The sequence below is a fragment of the Anomaloglossus baeobatrachus genome, chromosome 2 (genome assembly GCF_048569485.1).
Source record: "Anomaloglossus baeobatrachus isolate aAnoBae1 chromosome 2, aAnoBae1.hap1, whole genome shotgun sequence".
Lineage (NCBI taxonomy): Eukaryota > Metazoa > Chordata > Amphibia > Anura > Aromobatidae > Anomaloglossus > Anomaloglossus baeobatrachus.
The window spans coordinates 587189250-587216270 of NC_134354.1; positions in this window are offsets into that span (position 1 = coordinate 587189250).

Sequence of the window (27021 nt, forward strand, 5' to 3'; positions counted from 1 at the left end):
GGCTGAGGATGCAGTTGTAGACGTGCTACCAGTGCTCCGACTGTGTCCAGGAAGGCGCCAGGTTACTTCGACGTCGGTTGCATCCTCCTCCACCGCCTCTGTTGACCTCCTCGAGTGTCTGACTGTGGGTTGACAGTAGGTGTGATCTAGAACTTAATCATCAATTGTTGTGTTTGCACTCCCCTACCCCTCAGACCGAGTTTCTTCTTGCCCTGACCGAATATTTAAGTTGTCATCCCAATCGGGTATCTGCGTCTCATCTTCATCAGTATGTTCCTCATTGCCTATAACCACAGTTGTTGGAAAGGCAGCATTTTGGTAGCCAACAGTTTGCATATGATGAAAGTCAACCTCCAAGCCATTTCATGCCCTTCTAAAAGCATGTAAAACACAGCGAGGGGACTCCAACCACAGTCTCCCTCGTTGCCACTAACTGGGCCACACACACCCCACTTGACTGGCATCGGTTGAGCCCCCTTTTGAAAAAGAAAAAGATGCTTTGCATGAAGCACTCTCAAAAATACGCGTGCCTTTCCCGTCCCCTGGCTGACCCAGGGGAAGAAAAGTCCTCTGAGAGCCATGACTTGTTCATCTTGGTTCTTTTAGAGACACAGCGAGGGGACTCCAACCACAGTCTCCCTCGTTGCCACTAACTGGGCCACACACACCCCACTTGACTGGCATCGGTTGACCCCCCCTTTTGACAAAGAAAAAGATGCTTTTCATGAAGCACTCTCAAAAATACGCGTGCCTTTCCCGTCCCCTGGCTGACCCAGGGGAAGAAAAGTCCTCTGAGAGCCATGACTTGTTCATCTTGGTTCTTTTAGAGACACAGCGAGGGGACTCCAACCACAGTCTCCCTCGTTGCCACTAACTGGGCCACACACACCCCACTTGACTGGCATCGGTTGACCCCCCCTTTTGACAAAGAAAAAGATGCTTTGCATGAAGCACTCTCAAAAATACGCGTGCCTTTCCCGTCCCCTGGCTGACCCAGGGGAAGAAAAGTCCTCTGAGAGCCATGACTTGTTCATCTTGGTTCTTTTAGAGACACAGCGAGGGGACTCCAACCACAGTCTCCCTCGTTGCCACTAACTGGGCCACACACACCCCACTTGACTGGCATCGGTTGAGCCCCCTTTTGAAAAAGAAAAAGATGCTTTGCATGAAGCACTCTCAAAAATACGCGTGCCTTTCCCGTCCCCTGGCTGACCCAGGGGAAGAAAAGTCCTCTGAGAGCCATGACTTGTTCATCTTGGTTCTTTTAGAGACACAGCGAGGGGACTCCAACCACAGTCTCCCTCGTTGCCACTAACTGGGCCACACACACCCCACTTGACTGGCATCGGTTGAGCCCCCCTTTTGACAAAGAAAAAGATGCTTTGCATGAAGCACTCTCAAAAATACGCGTGCCTTTCCCGTCCCCTGGCTGACCCAGGGGAAGAAAAGTCCTCTGAGAGCCATGACTTGTTCATCTTGGTTCTTTTAGAGACACAGCGAGGGGACTCCAACCACAGTCTCCCTCGTTGCCACTAACTGGGCCACACACACCCCACTTGACTGGCATCGGTTGACCCCCCCTTTTGACAAAGAAAAAGATGCTTTTCATGAAGCACTCTCAAAAATACGCGTGCCTTTCCCGTCCCCTGGCTGACCCAGGGGAAGAAAAGTCCTCTGAGAGCCATGACTTGTTCATCTTGGTTCTTTTAGAGACACAGCGAGGGGACTCCAACCACAGTCTCCCTCGTTGCCACTAACTGGGCCACACACACCCCACTTGACTGGCATCGGTTGAGCCCCCTTTTGAAAAAGAAAAAGATGCTTTGCATGAAGCACTCTCAAAAATACGCGTGCCTTTCCCGTCCCCTGGCTGACCCAGGGGAAGAAAAGTCCTCTGAGAGCCATGACTTGTTCATCTTGGTTCTTTTAGAGACACAGCGAGGGGACTCCAACCACAGTCTCCCTCGTTGCCACTAACTGGGCCACACACACCCCACTTGACTGGCATCGGTTGACCCCCCCTTTTGACAAAGAAAAAGATGCTTTGCATGAAGCACTCTCAAAAATACGCGTGCCTTTCCCGTCCCCTGGCTGACCCAGGGGAAGAAAAGTCCTCTGAGAGCCATGACTTGTTCATCTTGGTTCTTTTAGAGACACAGCGAGGGGACTCCAACCACAGTCTCCCTCGTTGCCACTAACTGGGCCACACACACCCCACTTGACTGGCATCGGTTGACCCCCCCTTTTGACAAAGAAAAAGATGCTTTGCATGAAGCACTCTCAAAAATACGCGTGCCTTTCCCGTCCCCTGGCTGACCCAGGGGAAGAAAAGTCCTCTGAGAGCCATGACTTGTTCATCTTGGTTCTTTTAGAGACACAGCGAGGGGACTCCAACCACAGTCTCCCTCGTTGCCACTAACTGGGCCACACACACCCCACTTGACTGGCATCGGTTGAGCCCCCTTTTGAAAAAGAAAAAGATGCTTTGCATGAAGCACTCTCAAAAATACGCGTGCCTTTCCCGTCCCCTGGCTGACCCAGGGGAAGAAAAGTCCTCTGAGAGCCATGACTTGTTCATCTTGGTTCTTTTAGAGACACAGCGAGGGGACTCCAACCACAGTCTCCCTCGTTGCCACTAACTGGGCCACACACACCCCACTTGACTGGCATCGGTTGAGCCCCCCTTTTGACAAAGAAAAAGATGCTTTGCATGAAGCACTCTCAAAAATACGCGTGCCTTTCGCCTCCCCTGGCTGACCCAGGGGAAGAAAAGTCCTCTGAGAGCCAGGTCCACATTGTCAGTGGACAGACACGTGTGCTTATCTGCCAGCAGACCCCCAGCAGCACTGAAGACAGGTTCCGAGAGAACGCTGGCTGCAGGACACGACAAGATCCTCAAGGCGTACGTGGCGAGCTCAGGCAATTTATCCAGATTGGAAGCCTAAAATGAGCAGGGCTCAAGTTGCACAATAATGGAATCGATGTTTCTTTGCATATACTCATATATCTGTGTGTCTCCCTCTTTTTCCTTGTCCAGCTGTTTTGTTTTCACATGAGTATATGTCCTTGTCACTTTCCCATGTGTTTGTGTTATGTTGTGAGTTGTTTGTCACCTTTTGGACACCTTTCAGGGTGTTTTCTAGGTGTTTTACTGTGTTTGTGATTGCCTGCCATTGTTTCCTATGGGCTCGAGTTCGGTTCGTCGAACGTTCGACGAGCCGAACTCGAGCCAGACCCCCCGTTCGGCGAACCGCCTCGAGCCGAACCGGGACCGGTTCGCTCATCTCTACTAATTAATAGAGAGTTACAGTAGTCAAGGCGAGAGTGGATCAGGGCCACGGTGAGGGTTTTTGTCGTTTCCATTGTGAGAAAGGGGCAGATTCTAGAGATGTTCTTGAGGTGCAATTGGCAGGAGCGGGCAAGGTATAGTATGTGGAGAGTGAAGGAGAGATCAGTGTCAAGTATAACACCCAGAAAGCGGGTTTGCTGCCTAGGACTTATAGTTGTGCCACACACAGAGAGGGAGATGTCAGATATAGGAAGGTTGGAAGACGGAGGGAAAAGAAGAAGTTCAGTTTTGGAAAGGTTAAGTTTCAGATAGAGAGCAGATATGACATTGCAAACTGCAGTCTGGCAGTCACTTGTGTTCTGTAGTACAGCGGGGGTGAGCTCAGGGGAAGAGGTGTATAGCTGTGTGTCATCAGCATAAACATGGTACTGAAAACCAAATCTGCTGATGGTCATTCCAATTGAGTTAGTGTAGAGGGAGAAAAGAAGAGGGCCAAGGACTGAACCTTGAGGGATCCCAACAGTGAGTGGAAGAGGAGAAGATGTGGAGCCAGCAAATGATATACTGAATGAACAGCCAGAAAGATAGGAAGAGAACCAGGAAAGCACAGTGTCCTTTAGGCCGATAGAATAGAGCTTAGAGAGAAGGAGATGGTGGTCAACAGTGTCGAAGGCGGCAGAGAGGTCAAGAAGGATAAGCAGAGAGTGGTCACCATTACGTTTTGCTGTCAGTAGGTCATTGGTCACTTTGACAAGGGCAGTTTCTTTTGAGTGTAAAGGGCGGAAGCCAGACTGTAAAGGATCTAGAAGAGAGTGAGTGGAAAGGTAGCCGGTGAGGCGAGAATAGACCAGGCGCTCAAAGAGTTTGGAGATGAAGGGGAGATTGGAGACTGGTCTGTAGTTGCTTGTGCAGGACGGATCAAGGTAAGGTTTTTTAATAATGGAGTAATGAAAGAGTGTTCGAGGGAGGAGGGGAAGATACCAGAAGAGAGAGAGAGATTGAAGATTTTAGTTAGGTGAGTGGTGACAACCGGAGAGAGGGACTGGAGTAGGTGTGAGGAAAGGGATCAGTAGGACATGTGGTAGGATAAGAAGAAAAGAGGAGCCTGGAGACTTCCTCCTCTGTTACTGGATCAAATGTGGAAAGTGAGCTGGATGGGATATGGGGAGGGATGGGATTCACAACACTTGGTGGCTGGGAGCTGATCTCTCAGCGGATGTTTTCTACTTTTTTTTTGCCTTCCTCTGGATCAACATGTTAGGCTATGGGTTGAACTAGATGGACTCAGGGGTACTTTGCACGCTGCGACATCGCAAGCCGATGCTGCGATGTCGAGCGCGATAGTCCCCGCCCCGTCGCAGCAGCGATATCTTGTGATTGCTGGCATAGCGAACATTATCGCTATGCTAGCTTCACATGTACTCACATGCCCTGCGACGTTACTCTGGCCAGCGATCCGCCTCCTTCTTAAGGGGGCGGGTCGTGTGGTGTCACTGCGACGTCACACGGCAAGCAGCCAATAGCAGCGGAGGGGCGGAGATGAGCAGGATGTAAACATCCCGCCCACCTCCTTCCTTCCGCATTGCAGCCGGGACGCAGGTAGGAGATGTTCCTCGCCCCTGCGGCTTCATACACAGCGATGTGTGCTGCAGCAGGAATGAGGAACAACATCGTACCTGTCGCTACACCGGCATTATGGAAATGTCGGACCCTACACCGATGATACGATAACGACGCTTTTGTGCTCGTTAATTGTATCAAAAAGGATTTGTACACTACGATATCGACTGCGATGTCGGATGTGCGTCACTTTCGATTTGACCCCACCGACATCGCACCTGCGATGTCGTAGTGTGCAAAGCCTGCCTTAGAGTCTCCCTTCAACCTTAAAAACTATGATACTATGATACTATGATTTTCTCTGTAAAATACGAAGCCAGGTCATCAACATGAAGGTCTGTGATGGGGGTCTGTGCTGTTCTAAAAATAGAAAAAAAAATAGACGACAAAAAAAAATATTTGAAAAAACACTCCCCAACACATTCCCTCTTCACCAATTTATTGTAAAGAAAAAAAAATTCCCCTGTAATCCATTTTCGAAGTCCCACGACGACTTTGGACCTTTTAGAATATGGGGGGCACGCTCAGGAAACGTATCCCCCATTTTCTAGGAGTGCAGACCATCCATGTGAGGAGTGTGGGTGTAAAGACTCTGCACCTACTCTCCCCGGGTCCACAGCAGCAGAGTGCGTGCAGTCAGCACAGCCGTTCTCAAAGCAGGAAGCTGAGCTGACAGCCGCTCTCTGCGAATGCGCCCAACGTTTATTGTGAAGGAGGAGGGATCGTGGAGGATGAACGCTGCAAAAAGGTACAGACACCAGGGGAACACTGGGAAACACCGGGTGGGTATGGGAGGGGACTTAGCTGTACACGGAGAGGCGTTTTCTGTCTTTCTGTCGCATGTGTCATGGCACATGCGACAGAAATCAGAGGAAGAAGGTGAATGCAGGCAGCGCCGTGGTGTGCGCCCTGCCATCTTGGATGAGATGGGGCAGAAATGCAGTCAGGCACCTTCTACAGGCTGTGCCCATACTGTTTCAGCCTTTTCCCATCCATTTCAGCCTTTTCCTCAGTTACCACAGGTCACCGTTAGGTCGAACATGATATTATTCTGGTTTCCCATAGATTTACATTGGGTGTTGAATATTCGCAAATAGTCGAAAAGCGGCGAGGTATTCGCCGGATATTTGGCGAAGCGAATATTAAGGTATTCGATCATCCCTAGTCGTGAGACATTACACCATTTCATTACGTCAGAAATTCCAGGATTTCTTTATCTATATATATAATTGCCTTATTCTGTCTGTCTATCTGTCTGTCTGTCTTGCTCCAAAATTGTGTCCTTACGGTGACACAAAGCTGATTGGCCGCTGGGCTCGCCATGGCCCCGCCCCCCCGCACGGATTGGCCGCTCGCCCAGGCTGCGCCCCCACACGGATTGGCCGGCCGCTCGCCCAGGCTCCGCCCCCCCAGAGATTGGCCTCTCGCCCCGGCACCCTGCAGGCATTGGCAACTCGGCCACGCCCCGCCCCCCTCACGCAATGCACGCTAGCTCTGGCCCCGCCCCCCACGCATTCCCCGAACCGACACGGTCACGGAGCCACGACTCCCAGGTGAGTACTGTACCCCCGGGAGCCCACATCAGCGTACGCCGCCAAACCAGCCGACACATACCCTCGCATTGCTGGGGCTGGCCGGCGTATGCTGGTGTGGGCTCCCGTGCGAGCGGGGGACGAGATACGCTGGTAACCATGCTAGCATAGTTACCAGCGCATCAAGGTCCTGCAGCGGCGGAACATACACACACGCACGCACATAACAGCACACACACACACATACACACACACACATCAGATCACACTCACTCTCACACACACCTCACACACACATCACATCGCATCCACACACTCACAACATCCTGGGATATCGCTTGCTTCTCGGCGGCGATACTGTGCTGTGAGCTTCCAGGACCTGCCGGAGGATCACATGGCCAGAAGCATGTGGTATCTCCGGATGTTGTGAGTGTGAGCGCGTATGTGCAATATCGTCAATGTGTGTGTGCGTGAGTGTATGCGATCGGGTGTGTGTGAGTGTATGCGATCGTGTGTGTGTGTGTGTGAGTGTATGCGATCGGATCTGTGAGTGTCGGCAGAGGAGCATGGCGTGCTGGAGGAGGCTGGGAGGAGAGAGGCTGATCCTGGGGAAGGCTGGGATGGGGAGGCTGAGAGAAGAGAGGCTGATGCTGGGGAAGGCTGAGGCTGGGGTAGGCTGGGAGGAGAGAGGCTGATGCTGGGGACCGAAAAGGCTGATGCTGGGAGGAGAGAGGCTGATGCTGGGGGAGGCTGAGGCTGGGGTAGGCTGGGAGGAGAGAGGCTGATGCTAGGAGGAGAGAGGCTGATGCTGGGAGGAGAGAGGCTGATGCTGGGGGAGGCTGAGGCTGGGGTAGGCTGGGAGGAGAGAGGCTGATGCTTGGAAGAGAGAGGCTGATGCTGGGAGGAGAGAGGCTGATGCTGGGGGAGGCTGATGCTGGGGGAGGCTGAGGCTGGGGTAGGCTGGGAGGAGAGAGGCTGATGCTGGGGACAGAAAAGGCTGATGCTGGGAGGAGAGAGGCTGATGCTGGGAGGAGAGAGGCTGATGCTGGGGGAGGCTGAGGCTGGGGTAGGCTGGGAGGAGAGAGGCTGATGCTGGGAGGAGAGAGGCTGATGCTGGAAGGAGGAAGGAGAGAGGCTGATGCTAGGAACAGAAAAGGCTGATGCTGGGAGGAGAGAGGCTGATGCTGGGGACAGAAAAGGCTGATGCTGGGAGGAGAGAGGCTGATGCTGGGATGAGAGAGGCTGATGCTGGGGACAGAGAGGCTGATGCTGGGGACAGAGAGGCTGATGCTGGGAGGAGATAGGCTGATGCTGCGGGTAGAGAGGCTGATGCTGGGAGGAGAGAGGCTGATGCTGGGAGGAGAGAGGCTGATGCTGCGGGTAGAGAGGCTGATGCTGGTGCAGCATGGGGGATGGAGCACGATGGGGGGTGCGCAGCATGGGGGATGGAGCACATTTGGGAGTGCGCAGCATGGCGGATGGAGCACGTTTGGGAGTGCGTAGCATGGCGGATGGAGCACGTTTGGGAGTGCGCAGCATGGCGGATGGAGCAAGTTTGGGAGTGCGCAGCATGCCGGATGGAGCACGTTTGGGAGTGCTCAGCATGGCGGATGGACCACGTTTGGGAGTGCACAGCATGGCGGATGGAGCACGTTTGGGAGTGCGCAGCATGGCGGATGGAGCACGTTTGGGAGTGCGCAGCATGGCGGATGGAGCACGTTTGGGAGTGCGCAGCATGGCGGATGGAGCACGTTTGGGAGTGCGCAGCATGGCGGATGGACCACGTTTGGGATTGCGCAGCATGGCGGATGGAGCACGTTTGGGAGTGCGCAGCATGGCGGATGGAGCACGTTTGGGAGTGCGCAGCATAGGAGATGGAGCATGATGGGGGGTGCGCAGCATAGGGGATGGAGCACGATGGGGAGTGCGCTGCATGGGGGATGGAGCACGATGGGGAGTGCGGAGTATGGCGGATGGAGCACGTTTGGGAGTGCGCAGCATGGCGGATGGAGCACGTTTGGGAGTGCGCAGCATGGTGGATGGAGCACGTTTGGGAGTGCGCAGCATGGCGGATGGAGCACGTTTGGGAGTGCGCAGCATGGGAAATGGAGCACGATGGGGGGTGCGCAGCATAGAGGATGGAGCACGATGGGGAGTGCGCTGCATGGGGGATGGAGCACGATAGGGAGTGCGCTGCATGGGGGATGGAGCACGATGGGAAGTGCACACCTCCCCCCAACACACACACACACACACGCGCGCGCACTGCACAACACACCACACACACACACTGGGAACCACAAACAACTGCCCTACACAGACACCCACACACACAGACAATGCTGCACACACACAACACCCAACACACAAACACCGCACACACAAATATACGCACATACCGCACAACACACACATTGCATAAAACATACCTCCCCCCAAAACACACCACACACACACAAACCGCGCAACACACACACACACACAACGCTACAGACACACAGCGCTCCACAAACAACGCAACACACGTAACACACATACAACACCGCTCTCACCCCCCGTCACACCCAGACAACACCCAGAACACGTACAGCGCCCTACACAAACACTTGGTAACTACACACAACAACATCTATATATATATATATATATATATATATATATATATTTATATATATATATATATATAACAAAAATCATACATGAACTACACAATACGTAAATTCTAGAATACCCGATGCATAGAATCGGGCCACCTTCTAGTAATTAATAAATTAATCAACAAAGGAGTGTGGGTGTGACTTTATTCATCAAATGGATTAATTAGTGAATGAGGGAATGTGGGAGAGTGTTTATTCAAATAAACTATTTTTTTATCTTGTGTGTGTGCACGCTCGCGTGCGCAAGTATTTTAACTCTAAAGTTGCTGGATTAGTAATGGGTAGTGATGAGCGAGTACTAAAAAGCTTGGGTGCTCGAGGCTCGGGCCGAGCATCCCAAGATACTCGTGTACTCGGCCCGAGCACCGAGCCCAATGTTATCCTATGGGAGACCCGAGTATTTTTATGAAATGACCCCCGGCAGCATTTACAAACCCTAAAAATGTCACAAAAGTCTCAGAAGAGTGCTCAAATGACATGGCAACAGCATGGGGAAGATCCCTTGAAGCATTTATCACTCAAAAGTCACAGCTGTGAACAATTTTGTCCGCGTTTTACGCCATTTTTACGGACCAGAAAACCTTCCAAAATGACACCAAAATGAATTTTCATGGCGGAAATGTTAAGGGCACATACCCAATAGTGAGATAGAGCTTGTGTATGTTACTTTTGGAGATTACATTAAAGATTTTACGTGAAAACATTGTGTGGCACTTCGATGTCCCTGAGAAGAGACGTACATGAAGGCCTCTTGAGTCTAATGTGCCCATTTTGAGGAAATGGGTCTATTGTAGTATAGCCCTTTGGCAGGGCAGCCAAAAATTGGGAGGCTCCACGTTGTCCCTGGATAGAGACGGGCATGAGGGCCTGTAAACCTGAAGTGCCCATTGTAAGGAAGTGGGTCTATTGTAGTATAGCCCTTTGGCAGGGCAGCCAAAAATTGGGAGGCTCCACGTTGTCCCTGGATATTGACGTGCATGAGGGCCTGTAAACCTGAAGTGCCCATTGAAAGGAAGTGGATCTATTGTAGTATAGCCCTTTGGCAGGGCAGCCAAAAATTGGGAGGCTCCACGTTGTCCCTGGATAGAGACGTGCATGAGGGCCTGTAAACCTGAAGTGCCCATTGTAAGGAAGTGGGTCTATTGTAGTATAGCCCTTTGGCAGGGCAGCCAAAAATTGGGAGGCTCCACATTTTTCCTGGATAGAGACGTGCATGAGGGCCTGTAAACCTGAAGTGCCCATTGTAAGGAAGTGGGTCTATTGTAGTATAGCCCTTTGGCAGGGCAGCCAAAAATTGGGAGGCTCCACGTTGTCCCTGGATAGAGACGTGCATGAGGGCCTGTAAACCTGAAGTGCCCATTGTAAGGAAGTGGGTCTATTGTAGTATAGCCCTTTGGCAGGGCAGCCAAAAATTGGGAGGCTCCACATTGTCCCTGGATAGAGACGTGCATGAGGGCCTGTAAACCTGAAGTGCCCATTGTAAGGAAGTGGGTCTATTGTAGTATAGCCCTTTGGCAGGGCAGCCAAAAATTGGGAGGCTCCACATTGTCCCTGGATAGAGACGTGCATGAGGGCCTGTAAACCTGAAGTGCCCATTGTAAGGAAGTGGGTCTATTGTTGTATAGCCCTTTGCCAGGGCAGCCAAAAATTGGGAGGCTCCACGTTGTCCCTGGATAGAGACGTGCATGAGGGCCTGTAAACCTGAAGTGCCCATTGTAAGGAAGTGGGTCTATTGTAGTATAGCCCTTTGGCAGGGCAGCCAAAAATTGGGAGGCTCCACATTGTCCCTGGATAGAGACGTGCATGAGGGCCTGTAAACCTGAAGTGCCCATTGTAAGGAAGTGGGTCTATTGTAGTATAGCCCTTTGGCAGGGCAGCCAAAAATTGGGAGGCTCCACGTTGTCCCTGGATAGAGACGTGCATTAGGGCCTGTAAACCTGAAGTGCCCATTGTAAGGCAGTGGGTCTATTGTAGTATAGCCCTTTGGCAGGGCAGCCAAAAATTGGGAGGCTCCACATTGTCCCTGGATAGAGACCTGTTAGGTTCTTAGTGCGTCCGTGCTTGCATTTAAAAACCGCACGTGTGTGTCTGTTGGTGGCAGCGTTCAGGTGCACTTGTGTGCGTTTTGCACAAACTTGGATATAACGCACAAGTCTAGTGAATACACATCAGCACAGCATTGCAAAATGCGCAAGGGCGTTGGCAACGAACAAGGAAGTGGACGTGATGGTGGTGCAGGCAGAGACCGAGGTCGTGTGCAAGCTCTAATTTCGCCACAACAAAGGGCCACATCTACTCGCTTGCACGTCCTGTCCCAAATTCTTGGGGACCGCAGCAGTAGACCGCTCTTGAACCAAGACCAGTGTCAACAGGTTGTTAGTTGGATAGTGGATAATGCTTCCAGTCAGATTGACACCACCACAAACACTCTGTCTTCCACACGGTCAAGTGTCAGTAGCCGTGATACTGCACCGCACATTTCAGAACCTGATCCTCCTTCCTACCACCAGGCCGAGTACACGTCCAAGGACATTACTGATCCCACACTTGGACACTCGGAAGAGCTGTTCACGTTTCCATTCACACATTCTGGCCTCTCGCCAGCTCCTGTTGAAGTGGGCCATGACGAGATTGTATGTACAGATGTCCAAATATTTGAGCAGCCACGTTCTCACGAAGTTGGCAACGTGTCTCAACAAGGGGTGGACGATGATGAGACACAATTGTCAGGAAGTCAGGAGGAGGAGCAGGGTGCGGAAGAGGAAGACGACGTGGTGGATGATCCAGTAACTGACCCAACCTGGCAGGAGGATATGCAGAGCGAGGACAGCAGTGCACAGGGGGAGGGAGGCGTAGCATCCCAACAGGCAGTAAGAAGCAGGGTGGTGGCCCTAGGCAGACGTCAGGCAACCGTTCCCCGGAACAGCAACACGACACAAGGTGCCTGTACAAATGTTAGGTCTTCCTGAGTCTGTCAGTTTTTTAAGTTGGCTCCAGAGGCCATTTGCAACACCTGCCATGCCAGCATCAGCAGGGGCACCAAAACTAGAACCTGACCAACACCAGCATGATCAGGCACATGTCAGCCAAGCACCCGACTTTGTGGGATGTACAACAGAGTCAAGGAGCAGTGCTTGCTGATGTCACTGCTGCGTCTTCGCTTGTTGTGCATGCGAGCCAATCCCCTGTCCATGCTGCCCGCGAACAAGCCTCCTCCGGCCCTGCACCTGCAGTTGCCCACGCAAAAATAACACCATCATCAAGCACGTCCTTGTCCCAGCGCAGCGTTCAGTTATCCATTCAGCAAACCTTTGAACGCAGGTGTAAATACACTGCCAACGCCCCACATGCCACACTTCTAAATGCTAACATTTCGCGACTGCTTGCGCTGGAAATGTTGCCTTTTAAACTGGTGGAGACAGAAGCATTCCGCGACCTGATGGCGGCAGCTGTCCCACGTTACTCGGTCCCCAGCCGCCACTATTTCTCCCGGTGTGCCGTCCCCGCATTGCATAACCACGTGTCACAAAACATCACACGTGCCCTTAACAACTCTGTTTCAGCCAAAGTCCACCTAACCAAAGTCCCGTGGACAAGTGCTTGTGGGCAAGGCCGCTACATCTCGTTGACGGCACACTGGGTAAATATTGTGGAAGCTGGGACCCAGTGTGAGCGAGGGACGGAACACGTCCTTCCCACACCAAGTTTTGCAGGCCCTACCTCAGTCAGGGTTTCACCCACACTCTACAGCTCCGGAATGTCATGCTCCTCAGCCTCCTCCTCCTCCTGCGCATCCTCATCCACTTTACCCTCCACACCAGTCCCAAGCTGGAAGTGTCGCTGCGCTCCCCCACTGCTCGGGTCCGGCTGCCGCTGCTCTACGGCTGCTGCTGCTCGGTGGCTTGAGCGATGGCCGGATCCCGTGGACTTGAGCGGCGCTCCTCGCCCGTGAGTGAAAAGGGGTGGTTTGGGTTTTGGGGATATTGTCCGTGATGCCACCCACGGTTGTGGTGATTGTGTGGACACCACCGCTGCTCTGGACGGGGATCCCGGGAGCCTGTGACAGGGAGCAGCTTTGTTGTTATTTCTCCCCTCCGTGGGTAGGGGGGTTGGTTGTCCCGGGGCCCGGTGATGGGGTAGAGATGGATGACAGGCGGGTTGCGGGGCCTGATGAGGTGCAGGGTCGCAGGGGCAGCACTGTGCCGCACGGCACGGAGGTACTCACTCAGCCCAATGATGATGACACAGTTCACGGTAAAACAAGCGGCTGGATGGACGGGTCCCTTGGACGGCTGCGGTTGTTCCTCCCTGCAGGTTAGTGATGACTGTCTCTCCCTGCACCTAAGTTCAGTGTTGGTAGCGATGGGTTCCCACCGGTAACCCGCTCCCCGACCTGGATATGGGCCGGAGGAGCCCCTTTTGCCCACAGGCGCTGGCCCTGGGAAACGGTTGCCCTTGGCGGTGGCGGTGTCTCTCCTTCACGGTTGGACGGTTGCCTTCTATCGGGACTTGGCTGTTTGAAAACCCGGAGGTCCCCTTCACTAACGGATTTGGCAAATTCACGGCGACTCCAAGCCTTGCCGGGATCCGAAAGGCCCCTGCCAATGGTGCTGGCTTCTCTTTGTATACCGGTCCGGTTCCGCCGGGTCACCACCCGTCCACGGTCCTTACGGCAGACTCCAATCGGCCTCCACTGCAGACGGTCACCACATCCTGCCAACCTTGCTGTCCTGTCTGGGCCACACACCCGGACCAACTTCAGGCTCTTTGCCGTCACTTTTCTCCTCTCTACTACTTTTTTCCTTCCACTTCCTTAGCTTAACTCTCACTGCCTGTGTTTTCCCTCCTCCAGGACTGTGAACTCCTTGGTGGGTGGAGACCAACCGCCTGGCTCCACCCCCTGGTGTGGACAACAGCCCCTGGGGAAGGCAACAAGGATTTTGTGTTTTGACTATGATGTGCCTGCAGGGAGTGTGGGGTGTGTAAGTGTTGTGCTCTGTGGCCCCTGGCTTGTCCAGGGCGACACAGAAGCACTGCAGCCCTGCGTCGGCGAAGCGGCAACAGGCTGTGCTGAAGCTAATCTGCATAGGTGACAAACCCCACAATGCAGAAGAGGTGTGGACAGCTCTGAAACAGCATGCAGATCACTGGCTCACACCTCTGAACCTAAAGCCAGGAAAGGTTGTGTGTGACAATGGCCGGAACCTGGTGGCGGCTTTGAGGCGAGGCCAGCTGACACATGGTCCATGCGTGGCCCATGTGCTCAACCTCGTGGTTCAGCGGTTTCTAAAGTCATACCCAGAGCTGTCTGATCTGCTGGTAAAAGTTCGCCGCCTGTCTGCACATTTTCGAAAGTCACCTTCTGCTTCAGCCGGCCTTGCCGGCTTTCAGCGCCATTTGCATCTTCCGGCTCACAGACTGGTGTGTGATGTCCCCACGCGTTGGAATTCAACTCTGCACATGTTGGTCAGGATATGTGAGCAGAAGAGGGCAGTTGTTGAGTACCTGCATCACCTAAGCCGTAGGGAAATGGGTCAAACTCCACACATAACACCTGAGGAGTGGAGATGGATGTCCGACCTATGTACCATCCGCCAAAACTTTGAAGACTCCACCAAGATGGACATTATTAGCGTCACCATACCACTTCTCTGCCTTCTAAAATGGTCTCTGCTCAAAAACAAACATGATGCATTGCAGGCGGAGCGCGATGAGTTGGAACAAGAAACAGTAGTAGGTGTGGGTGATAACACACAGCCCAGCCTCGTCTCATAACAACGTGCAGTGGAGGACTATGACGAGGAGGAGGATGAAGACATGGAGCAACTCTCCGGCCAAATTGAGGATATGACATGCAGTCATATCCTTGGTTCAGCATGGCTGGCCAGAGGACAGGGTAGATGATGAGGAGGAGGAGGAGGAGGACAGCATGTTCAGTCATCGTGTTGGTCAGGATACTGAAGTGATGACTGTTAAGAGTCTGGCACACATGGCTGACTTTATGGTAAGCTGCCTGTCTCGTGACCCTCGCGTTAAGAACATCTTGGCTGACAATCATTACTGGTTGGTAACACTGTTAGACCCACGCTAAAAGGAGAACTTTATGTCTCTTATTCCCGAGGCGGAGAGGTCAGGCAAAATGCAGCAGTTCCATAAGGCCATAGTCACGGAAGTAGGCAAAGCATTCCCCTCACAAAACGCTAGCGGCATAGGTCAGGAATCAGTGAACAACCAAGGCGTACAGCCGAGAGGGGCACAAGTCCAATCCGCCAGAGGTAGGGGAACAGTCTTTAAGATGTGGGACAGTTTTCTCAGCCCCTCACATACCACAGCCCCTGAGGTGCGGGGTAGTGCCACAAGAAATCCTAAGTTTGCCCAGATGCTCAAGGAGTACCTTGCAGATCAAACAACTGTACTCCGACATTCCTCTGTGCCTTACAATTAATGGGTATCCAAGCTGGACGCGTGGCATGAATTGGCTCTCTACGCCTTGGAAGTCCTGGCCTGCCCTGCCACTAGCGTTTTGTCAGAGCGTGTTTTTAGTGCCGCAGGTGGAATCATTACAGATAAACACACCCGCCTGTCAACTGAAAATTCTGACAGCCTGACTCTGATCAAGATGAACAAGGGTTGGATTGGGCCAGACTTCACCACACCACCAGCAAATGACAGCGGAATTTAAAGTTTGTAACGGGAATTTGCCATGTACCTCCACTCACCCATGGTAACACACTTCTGGACTTTGGCTAATCGCTGGACTGCTCCTCCTTCTCCTCATGCGCCATCATGATGACCATTACAATAGTTAGGCCGTTGTTTCAGGTATACCCCCAGTGGTAAATTTTTTCGACCATTCTTTCAGAATGGGCATTACAACGACAGGAGACCCGCTCCTTTGCAATGGGAACAATGTTTTGAGGCCCTCATGCACATCTCTATCCAGGGACAATGTGGAGCCTCCAAATTTTTGGCTGCCCTGCCTAAGGGCTATACTACAATAGACCCACTTCCTTACAATGGGCACTTCAGGTTTACAGGCCATCATGCACGTCTCTATCCAGGGACAATATGAAGCCTGACGCTGCCACCAACTGCCACACACGTGCGGTTTTTAAATGCAAGCACGGACGCACTAAGAACCTAACAGGTTTTTAGGAGCGACAATTACTGAGAAGTCTGACACTATCAGACACTGCTGACTGACGTGTATTATACACTAGACTTGTGCGTTATATAATAGTTTGTGCAAAACGTGCACCTGTACGCTGCCACCGACAGGCACACACGTGCGGTTTTTAAATGCAAGCATGGACGCACTAAGAACCTAACAGGTTTTTAGGAGCGACAATTACTGAGAAGTCTGACACTATCAGACACTGCTGACTGACGTGTATTATTCACTAGACTTGTGCGTTATATAATAGTTTGTGCAAAACGTGCACCTGTACGCTGCCACCGACAGGCACACACGTGCGGTTTTTAAATGCAAGCACGGACGCACTAAGAACCTAACAGGTTTTTAGGAGCGACAATTACTGAGAAGTCTGACACTATCAGACACTGCTGACTGACGTGTATTATTCACTAGACTTGTGCGTTATATAATAGTTTGTGCAAAACGTGCACCTGTACGCTGCCACCGACAGGCACACACGTGCGGTTTTTAAATGCAAGCACGGACGCACTAAGAACCTAACAGGTTTTTAGGAGCGACAATTACTGAGAAGTCTGACACTATCAGGACTGTTTTAGACTGTGTACACCAGCCCCAGATATGATGAAGGCTGGTATACGGTCACCACTAGGAATGGCTATATACCCTGCCTGCCTGTATACAGCTACAATAGTCCTGAGAAGGACTCTTCTGGTCACTAGCCTGTATTCCGACCTGGCTATACCCTGCCTGCCTTGCCTGTATACAGCAACAATAGTCCTGAGAAGGACTCTGCTCCTGTACTTTGACCTGGCTATACCCTGCCTGCCTGTATACAACTACAATAGTCCTTAGAAGGACTTCTGGTCACACTGTTTGCAGCCCTGCTACGGAAATAGCTATAAAGGGCCGCAAACCTTTCCCTGAAGCAGCAACACTCTCCCTGCACTGACTGTCTGGATGGCTGTGTGCAGAGCACAGCGCGCGCGCCGGTATAAAGGCTCGGTCACGCTGTGCAGGCCGGCCAATCACTGCAATTCCACAACTAACAGGGCTGTGGCATTGCAGTGGTCTGCCAGCCAATCCCTCCATGAGGGCTGGCTCTCAAAAGAGCGCCAACATGCAGGGATGAAGACCACGAGTACAGCACGAGTATCGCGAGATTACTCGGTCCCCGCCGAGTAGCCCGAGTACAGTGATACTCGTGCGAGTACCGAGTAGTAACAAGCATACTCGCTCATCACTAGTAATGGGGGCTCCTGATAGACTGCTATCCATTACTAACTCCAGGCTTGATGCTAGCTGTCAATTCATAGCTGACATCAACCCCAAAAGTATTACCCTAAGTGCCACTGCACCAGGGCAATCGAGAAGTGATAGGCTCATTTATATCCTCTTTAACCTTATATGTATGGGAGCTATAAAGTGTAAATATCAATTCAGGAGAACTTGAAGAAAAGTGTCAGTATCTGCCTCCATCTGAATCTTATGAGCAGCAACTATCATCTCCTATGTAAGTAATGTGAAGATCTGTCTTCATCGAAGGCAGATTTTACCTGTTAATTGAGAGTGAATGATAAGGCTAGAAAGATGCAGACTTCTCTGATAAGATATTGCAAGTAGAAATTAGCTGATCAATGCTAGGAAGAACAAGCTTTCATTGAATTTACTGAAATTTGCAATTTCAAGCTAATTTAAATTTTTTGATATTCACTTTGCTGTTGAAGCATCATGTAGTAGGCCAATGCCATTTTATTTTACCTGGCAGGCTTCCCCATACTGCTCTACAGCTCTGACATCTTCCATATTAACATAAAATATACAGTGGTGATCAGTAGATGGGTCATTATACCATTATGTCAGGAAGAAAAGGGTCTAACAATCTGCATTGCCAGTGAAGGAAAGAGGAAGCAGAATGTGTACTTCAAGTAGTTTGTTAGGGTCTATGCATTTCGAAGTAATAATTTCTTTAGGACCAAAACTACTATAAAAGTAGTTGTAGTAGTTTCTATCTGGAGGAAGTTATTACTGCAGTTTTCCTGTTGATTAATTATTTGTCCAAAGGCGGGGAGAGATAAACAGGCAGTTTTTGGGTGTGTTGTTCGCGCGACGTCACAACCTCTCGAGAGCCTTGAAATGCTAGCACTGGCACTGCTGGAACAGCGCCGGTATGGAAGTTGAGAATAGGCTTTTTTATTTTAATGGGGCCAAACATTGGGAATGAGAATGGGTTGTCTAAGTAGTGGACAACCCCTTTAAGTTACAGCACATGTAATGTACAGTAAGTGAAGCACTGAGAGGAAGTGCGAAACGACCGTTGTCTGACGTGTCGGTGGTCCTCTCCCTCTCTCCTAGCCCAAGTATGTAACCTCCACATGTATATAAAGAAATTCCTGCACAGCAAGAACCGGTGAGTGCCGCTTTCTTTATAACTTTACCTGGATATGCCTCCTCTGAAATGAGCACCCCAGAGCAGCATGGAAATCTGCCTGTTTACTTAGGATATGATGGACATTGATCGCAGAGTATGAGTAGTATAGTAATGTTTGGAGCAGTACCCCGTTTTCTCTTCTAATTTTTTGGAGTTATACTTTACCCATTTAATGAAAGACTTGATGGCATTTAGGTTTAACTAGCTGAATGAATGCTCAATATTAAGCAGTATCATATCTGTAAATAAACATAGTAAAAACAGTCACCTTGGGCTAAAAGAAAAAAAAAATGGCAATACAACATAAATTAAAATAATACACATTTTAGTGTTGACACAGCAAACTGTTGTAGCGGTCACGGAGCTTGCAATCCCATTACTGGAGGTTATATTATGCATGCAGTACAGCTTGTGCTCATTATGTATGAACAAGTATATTGCTAATTGAATATTCATACATATGATATCACAAGGAAATCCCATACAAAGCATGTGATACGTCCTGAAAGCACGTTCATGTCTACAGCAGAACGGCAGCCTGTAACGGCTGTCAATATGACACCACTATAAAGCAGTAGTATTGTTATTATGCACTATGGCTATATGACTGCTTAATGTTGTTTATCCAAATGTAAAGCTTAGCTTCCAAAATAAATAGTTTAATACTTCTTGAAACAGCTGTCATAACCGCTCGGTGTTCAGCTTTTACGCAGTTTGTTTAATGCTTACTACATGGCGCTTAATCATAAGTTTTATTCGTTGCAAGTAGAAAAAAAAGCCAATCCTACTGGGTCAGATACAATATGGTTAAAATGCTAAGAAATAAGCTTTGTGTGCGGCCTCACAGAACGCAATTCTTCTTACAAAGAAGCGGTAACAGCGTGTTTACCCTCTGGTAAAATAAAACCTACGCGGTGACAAAGTATTTTCTGCGCTATTTTGTTGTAATGCAATAACCACTGCAATAATTGATTTTGTAAATTAATCAAGCAGAGGTAGGAGATGTCTGTTAACCTGACATAAGTGCTAGCATGCTGGCTTGGAGTTTATTTCATTAACCAATATATTTCATTTAGCTCGTCTACGCACAACTGTAATCCGGTTCGCACATATGAAATCTTAAAACTTCTTTCATGGCTCAGTTTCATTGGTCACTAGGGAAATTCAGTTAAGGTTTCCCCCCCACCAAAACAGACTCGCCAATTTTACACGTATAAAAGCTAAGCTAGGTGGCTTCCAATTGGCAGGCTAGTGTGTTTTAGTGGTTTGATATGGATACTAAAGAGTTTATGATGTGACAGATGTTACACTGCACTATTGTGAAATGAATAGATTATGAGAAGTAATTAGATGTACATTGGAATCAATGCTGTTATCATCGAGGCCTTCAGGCTATGCAGTAGATGAGAGTCATGGCAGCAGGTGGTCCAATGGCTCAGAGACAGGAAGACACACCGCAGGAGACTGAGTGACAGGTTTCACAGATCCAGGGGGTGAGAGATCTGAGCTAGAGCCTGCATTTGTAATCTTTGCTCATGTATAAATAATAACAGCTATACTATGACTTAGTATGCAATGTCATAGCCCCTGCAAGCCCTCCCCATTAAAATTATAACATCCATTGTGTCTTCTTCCTGAGAAACAAGTGGGTATAGTTGCAGGGACATATGCAGGGACATATGCATATGAGTCTACAGATTCATAACTTTCAATGTCAGAAGGGAAAACATTCATTATATAGTGAAATACTCCAGCAGCATCTCTCACTATTGCAGTCCTATGTAATACTCAACTGAAGATATGTAAACCACAACACACAACATTGCTGATACATTCAATGTAATAGAAGGCACAAAGTCTATTGTAAAGTGCAAACTACTTAACATTCGTCTCACACATAGAAATGTAACAGGCATGTTCCACTCTTACAGGCACATATACTATTAAAGTACTGAAACATGAACCCAATTGGGATATAGAAAATATATAATATAGAAACGTAACAGTTTAGTTTTTGCTCCCATTTTTTTTTTAGCTGAACTTAAAGATGTAAAACTTTCACAAAAGGCCTTTTTCACTCAAATATTGTTCACAAATTTGTCTAAATCTGAGTTAGTGAGTAGTAAAGAAATGAACATTCAATTTATGGGCAACAGCCCTAGTGGACATTCCTGCATTCAGCATGCCAATTACATAGTCCCTCAAACTTCGTGCTGTGTGATAAAACTGCACATTTTGACATGGCCTTTTATCATGGCAAGCCTAAAGGGGGCTTTACATGCAACAACATCGCTAACGAGATGTCGTTGGGGTCACGGAATTAGTGACGCACATCCGGCCTCGTTAGCGACGTCGTTGCATATGAAATGTACGAACGACTGCTAACGATCAAAATTACTCACCCAATCGGTGATCGTTGACATGTCGTTCTAATCCCAAATATCGTTGCTGTTGCAGGACGCAGGTTGTTCGTCGTTCCTGAGGCAGCACACATCGCTATGTGTGACACCGCAGGAACGAGGAACAACACCGTACCTGTGTCCTAGAGCAACAAGGTGGGCGTCACTTTCTTTCGGCTGCTTCTCCGCCCCTCCCTCTTCTATTGGACGGCTGCCGTGTAACATCGCTGTGACGCCGCACGAACCGCCCCCTTAGAAAGGAGGTGGTTTGCTAGCCACAGCGACGTCGCTAGACAGGTAAGTACATGTGACGGGTCCGAGCCATGTTGTACGCCACTGTGAAGCCCCACAAGTGCTGTATCGGTGCATCACCTTCAGGGACTCCACGTGGATGGAACAGTCTGGTCACAGGTAGGAAACCTTCTTTTAGGATTGTCGTGACGCCACTCTCAGAATTGCGGTCAGTGGGGACCGCCACTGCAGATTAAGGGATGCCTGGGGCTGATGGTGGGTGCAGTCAGTTGTAATAGCCTCCTGAGAGTGAGGCAAGCCCCAGGGCCCTATGTAAGTGTGTGGAACCACAAGGCGCAGAATAACTCAACACAAGCAGAATGTCTTTCAGGGGTTTTACTCACATTAGGTGGCAGGGTGAGTAACCCGGGCGTAGCTGGGATGAACCAGGCTGGAACCAGGCGTCCTTCAGGCTGACTTGTGAGGGTGGCTACTGACTCGCCTTCCTTAGCCCTCTGTTGTTTGTGGTAACCCCGACTTGCAGTCCCTATGGGGGTCACACAGGGAAGTTGCTGCTCCCCTCGTTTCGGCCCGTTTGCTTGTAGCCTGGACCAGGTCACTCCGGCTGCTTGCCTCCTGTGAACTATGGGCCCTCGCTTTGCTACGTGGCTGCGGACTCTGTGGTGTTGTCTTGGGGGTGTAAAGTGCCCCCTCAAGCAGGTTTGGCAAGGGAAAGGTGAATCTATCCCTGCACTGGGACCTGTTACCCCTGCGGGCCTGGTACCTCCCTGGCAGTCCTCTTACTCTCCACTCCGTTGCTCTCTCTTTAGCCTTGTGTGGATTTCGGACGGCACCACTAGGTGACCGTTCTCCCCCGTCAGTAGTCACCGCGCGTACGTTGTCAGAATTGTGTAGAGCTGCAGGGTCTGCTTCTGCCCTTCCCGCACTCCACCACTCAACTGCCTGGCTCACTGTTCCCTCCTCTCCTGTTCTTGCCTACGTCACCTAGCAACCAGGCTCTCTACCACACCCCTTGAGTGGAGATGGAGGCCTCGCCCCCTCCTGGGATCCCCAGGGGTCCTCCCAAAGGTACATGTGTGAGACCTGATCACTATGCGCCTGTGTAGTCACACCTCGGTCAGCCTTCTGGATTACCTGTTTTGTACTGTCCCCAGCATGGGTGCAGTACTCAGTGGTGCCTGACCAGGTCAGGGGCGCCACACCACAAGCAACGATTTGCCCGTGACGCACAACCGACGGGGGCGGGTGTTTTCACCAGCGACATCGCTATCGATGTCACTGCGTGTAAAGCAGCCTTAAGACACACCTGTGCAATAATCATGCTGTCTAATAAGCATCTTGATAGGCTACACCTGTGAGGGGGATGGATAATCTCAGCAAAGAAGTTCTCAGTAACACAGTTTTAGGCTCTCTTCATATGTCCTAATTTCAGGTTTGTGTGATATCTATTTTCACACGTATTTAAACAATGAGAACACCGGAGTAATTGCGCATTACAATGATACAAATTTTATTACACATGTATACTAGACAATGATAAAACCATACATAAACATTAAAATTGAAGTGTTACAGTGTTCAAAACACACACAGATGCACAGGACAAAAATACAGGCTGATTATCCATTGCAATAAAGTGATTAACGTAACAAACAGGAAGGGCCTACATAGGTCTATTCCTCCTGCCAATACAGAGCAACAGATATGTAATTCACCTAGATGCTATAATTAAAGTGCTTAGTGCAAATAACAGGTAAATGATTGCTGTGTTACCCATAGAGCAATATAATCACCATGTCTGGTCAAAAGAGGGATTGTAAAAAATGCAATCACCATATATATGACCCAGTGTAAAAATTGGACAAATGACTGGGCAGATTATGGATCTAAACACATGAATCCACAATCGTTATACAGATATACCTTATACAGTCGACTTATGACACATGTGGTCCAGATCACATAATCTAACATAGCAAGATAATATTACCCATAATAAAAGGTGAATCAGCACATAGCACATATGGTCCAGATCACATAGTCTAACTTAGCAAGGTAGTATTACCCATTATAGAGAGGTGAACCAGCACTGTGAGTCCTCCACCCCAATGTACATTTTGCAGAAAAAATGCTTCCTCAGGGGGCTGCCATTAATCCATGCACCCACACCTTTTATACTGTTGTGATTGAATCAGGTCTCACTTGCGATCCCACGCCGACGCATGCGCGATGCCACCGCACGTGCGTTCTCCACGGCAGTAACACCATTACGCATATGCGTCGGCGCCCGGTCCCACCTGCGATCCCACATCGGCACATGTGCGATGCCATCCACCATTCCCCCGGAAGCGTCGCTCGTCAGCGTCGCACGTGCGTACTGAGTGGCCGTAATGCCATACGCACATGCGTCGTTTGTGACAGCAGCATCATCCAGGAGAACAGGCGGAGAACAGCACAAACGCGCACAGAGATGCACCTGGGACACGATACGTCCTTTTGAGGGGACATAATCCACTGTTCCACATATCATCACTTTAATATCAGTAAGTACAAAATGTGCATATACAATAAAATGCACAAATGTCCAAAGTTGCACACAATCGTGGTGACTTTTTTCTCTACAGAACAGGATGTCCCCAGATGGTGAAAAGGATTCAATAGGGGTCACAATCACAAAGAGAGTTCTCCTCAAGGCGATAGGGAAAATTTAACTGTAAAAAAACAAAAATGTATACACATTAAAAAATGATTAAAAGCAGTGTAGGAGAACAGTGGAGAAAAAGCTGCTGTAACCACTAAGGGATACACATGTATGTGTACATACACATATATGCACATATGCACATGCGCACACACTCATGTGCACACCCGCATAGGCGCACACACATATATGCACATGTGCATCTCAAGCATGCTGCGCCAGAATCCTAAAATAAAAATAAAAAAATAAAAATAGACACCCCTTTCATATAATCCATCAAGTCAACCTACTCAGAGAAAGCATGCAAATGACTTGGTTTTATTTAAACCTGTAGGTGACTCAGTCTGTAGCAGGGTGATCCATTTACACTCCTGCTGCAGTAGTTTTTTGTGAATGTCACCTCCACGGATCCCCACTGACACTCGCTCTATACCCCTAACCCTAAAAGTGCTGGGGTCACAGCCATGTTTGAGTCTAAAGTGACGTGGGATTGTCTTAAGTTCATCTATATTGGGAGCAATTTTTGCAGCTAATATGTCACGGACATGTTCTCTCGTCCGAACACGCAGTTAGCGAGATGTCAACCCGATATAAATCAGGTTGCATCCGCAGACCGCATAGTATATTACCTGCGTAGTGGAGCAGGTCATATACTGCCGGATTTCATATTCTTTATCACCCCCAGAGGACTTGAACGTTTTCGCTCTACTCATATTGGCACAAGCCTTACATCCACCACAGGGAAAAAAAACCCTAACTGGTGTGCCCGTGCCAAATGGTGTGTTGGTGGTTGTCACATAATGGCTTTTAACCAACAAGTCTTTCAGAGTTTTGTCTCTCTTATAAGACATCTGGGGGTAATCCATTAAATAGTTCTTTAGAGTTGGTTCGGTTTGGAGAACTGACCAGTGACGCTGCAAAATTCTCTTAATTTCTTCACTATGAGAATTGAAGGTTCACACGTACTGGATACAGGTAAAAGCGCATACTAATTAAAGTCAATAGAAATCTTCACACCTCCGTATTTTCACACTGACCATGTGTCCCTATGGACCATTCGTGTGTCCGTGTACTTCATATAAAGACATGTCATTTGTTTCCAGCAGCACAGGTCAAATACGGACAGCATATGGATGACACTGATGTGACATCTGTGTGACATGTACCCCCCAAAAATGGATGATACTAAAATGAATGGATTCCTTGGTGTAAAAGATGTTCAAAGCCAGAAAAATTATAGATAAATGATAGATAGATAGATAGAATAGATAGATAAGATAAATAGATAGAATAGATAGAAAGATAATAGATATATACTGTAGATAGATGATAGATACATAGATAGATAGATAGATAGAATAGATAGATACATAGACAGATAGACAGATAGATAGGTAGAGAGAGAGAAATAGCTCGTACAGCTATTTAGCAGAATTAATAAATAATATAAGGAAAAAAAAATACATGGAGTCCTCGCCCTAATAACTAGCACAGGTTCAGCAGCAGCTGCAACCCTCAGCTGTCAGCTGTACCTAGGCTGGTTTTGAAAAATAGAGGGGATACCAGGTTAATTTCTTAAATTACAGTGGAACCTTAGTTAATGAGAACAATCCATTCTGGGAGTGTGCTTGTTAACCAAGTTACTCGTTCAGCAAGCAAGATTTCCCATAGGATATCATTGCAATGCAGACAATTCATTCCACAACTTGTTAAATGTCCCATCCTGGTCCCTTATTGTGCCATTCCACACATGTACAAACACGCACAAACACACACACGCACATACACGCGTATATTGTGCTCACCTTACCTTCCGTTCCCTCGCCGGCCTCCTGGAACTTGCAGTTCACCCATACATGATGTGTATCGGGTAACCATCACGACCGATGCCGGACCTTCCGCTCCCAGCACACTGATGTCAAAGGCAGGAGCTGCTTGCCTCTGATTGGCCAGCGCGCTGCCTTTGAGTAGCGGCTGGCAGGGGAAGTTCCTCCCCTGTCGCGATGGTTACTGGATACATATCCTGTAGCGGCAAACTACAAGAACCTTGAGGCCGGCGATGGACCGGAAGGTAAGGTGAGCATAATATGTGTACCTTCCGTTTCATTGCTGGCCTCATGGTTCTTGTAGTTCACCACTACAGGATGTGTATCGGCAAGCATTGCGACGAGGGAGGAACTTCCCCTGTCAGCCGCTACTCAAAGGCAGCGCGCTGGCCAATCAGAGGCAAGCGGCTCCTACCTTTGACGTCAGTGCACTGGGATCGATGGTTACCCGATACACATCCTGTACGGGCGAACTGCAAGTTCCAGGAGGCCGGCGAGGGAACGGAAGGTAAGGTGAGCATAATATGTGTATGTGCGTGCGTGCGTGCGTGTTTGCTTGTGTGTCTTTGTGTGTGCTTGTGTGTGTTTGTGTGGACTGCAAAAGCGGGTTAGAGCATGGTGGATGTACGAAACCAGAAGTGTGTGTAGTGAGTATTTTGCTCGTACAGCAAAGCTTGCTCGTAAACCGAGTTACAAATTTACAGCAAACTTTGCTCCTTAAGCGAAATACTCGCTAACTGGGTTACTCGTTAAGCAAGGTTCCACTGTATTTTAAAAAATAATTTAAAAAATGGTGTAGAGTCCCCCCTATTTTTCAAAACCAGCCATGGGACAGCAGACAACTGTGGGCTGAGGGAAGGGACATGGTTATTTGACCTTTCACAGCCTAAAAATAGCAGTCCACAGCCACCCCAGAAGTGGCTCATCTATTAGATGTGTCAAATCTAGTGCTGTACTTGGCTCTTGTCATTGCCCTGGTGCCCTGTGAATTGACAGCTGGCATCCATCTCTAGTATTAGTAATGGCTGGGCGGCTATCAAAATAGAAAAAAAAAATAACAAGCACCTTCATACTACAGACCTCGTTCACCAATTTATTGAATTTTTTTTTTTAAAAAAAGTCTGCCATTAACTCATGATGTCAACGCGGCCAGCTCTCAAG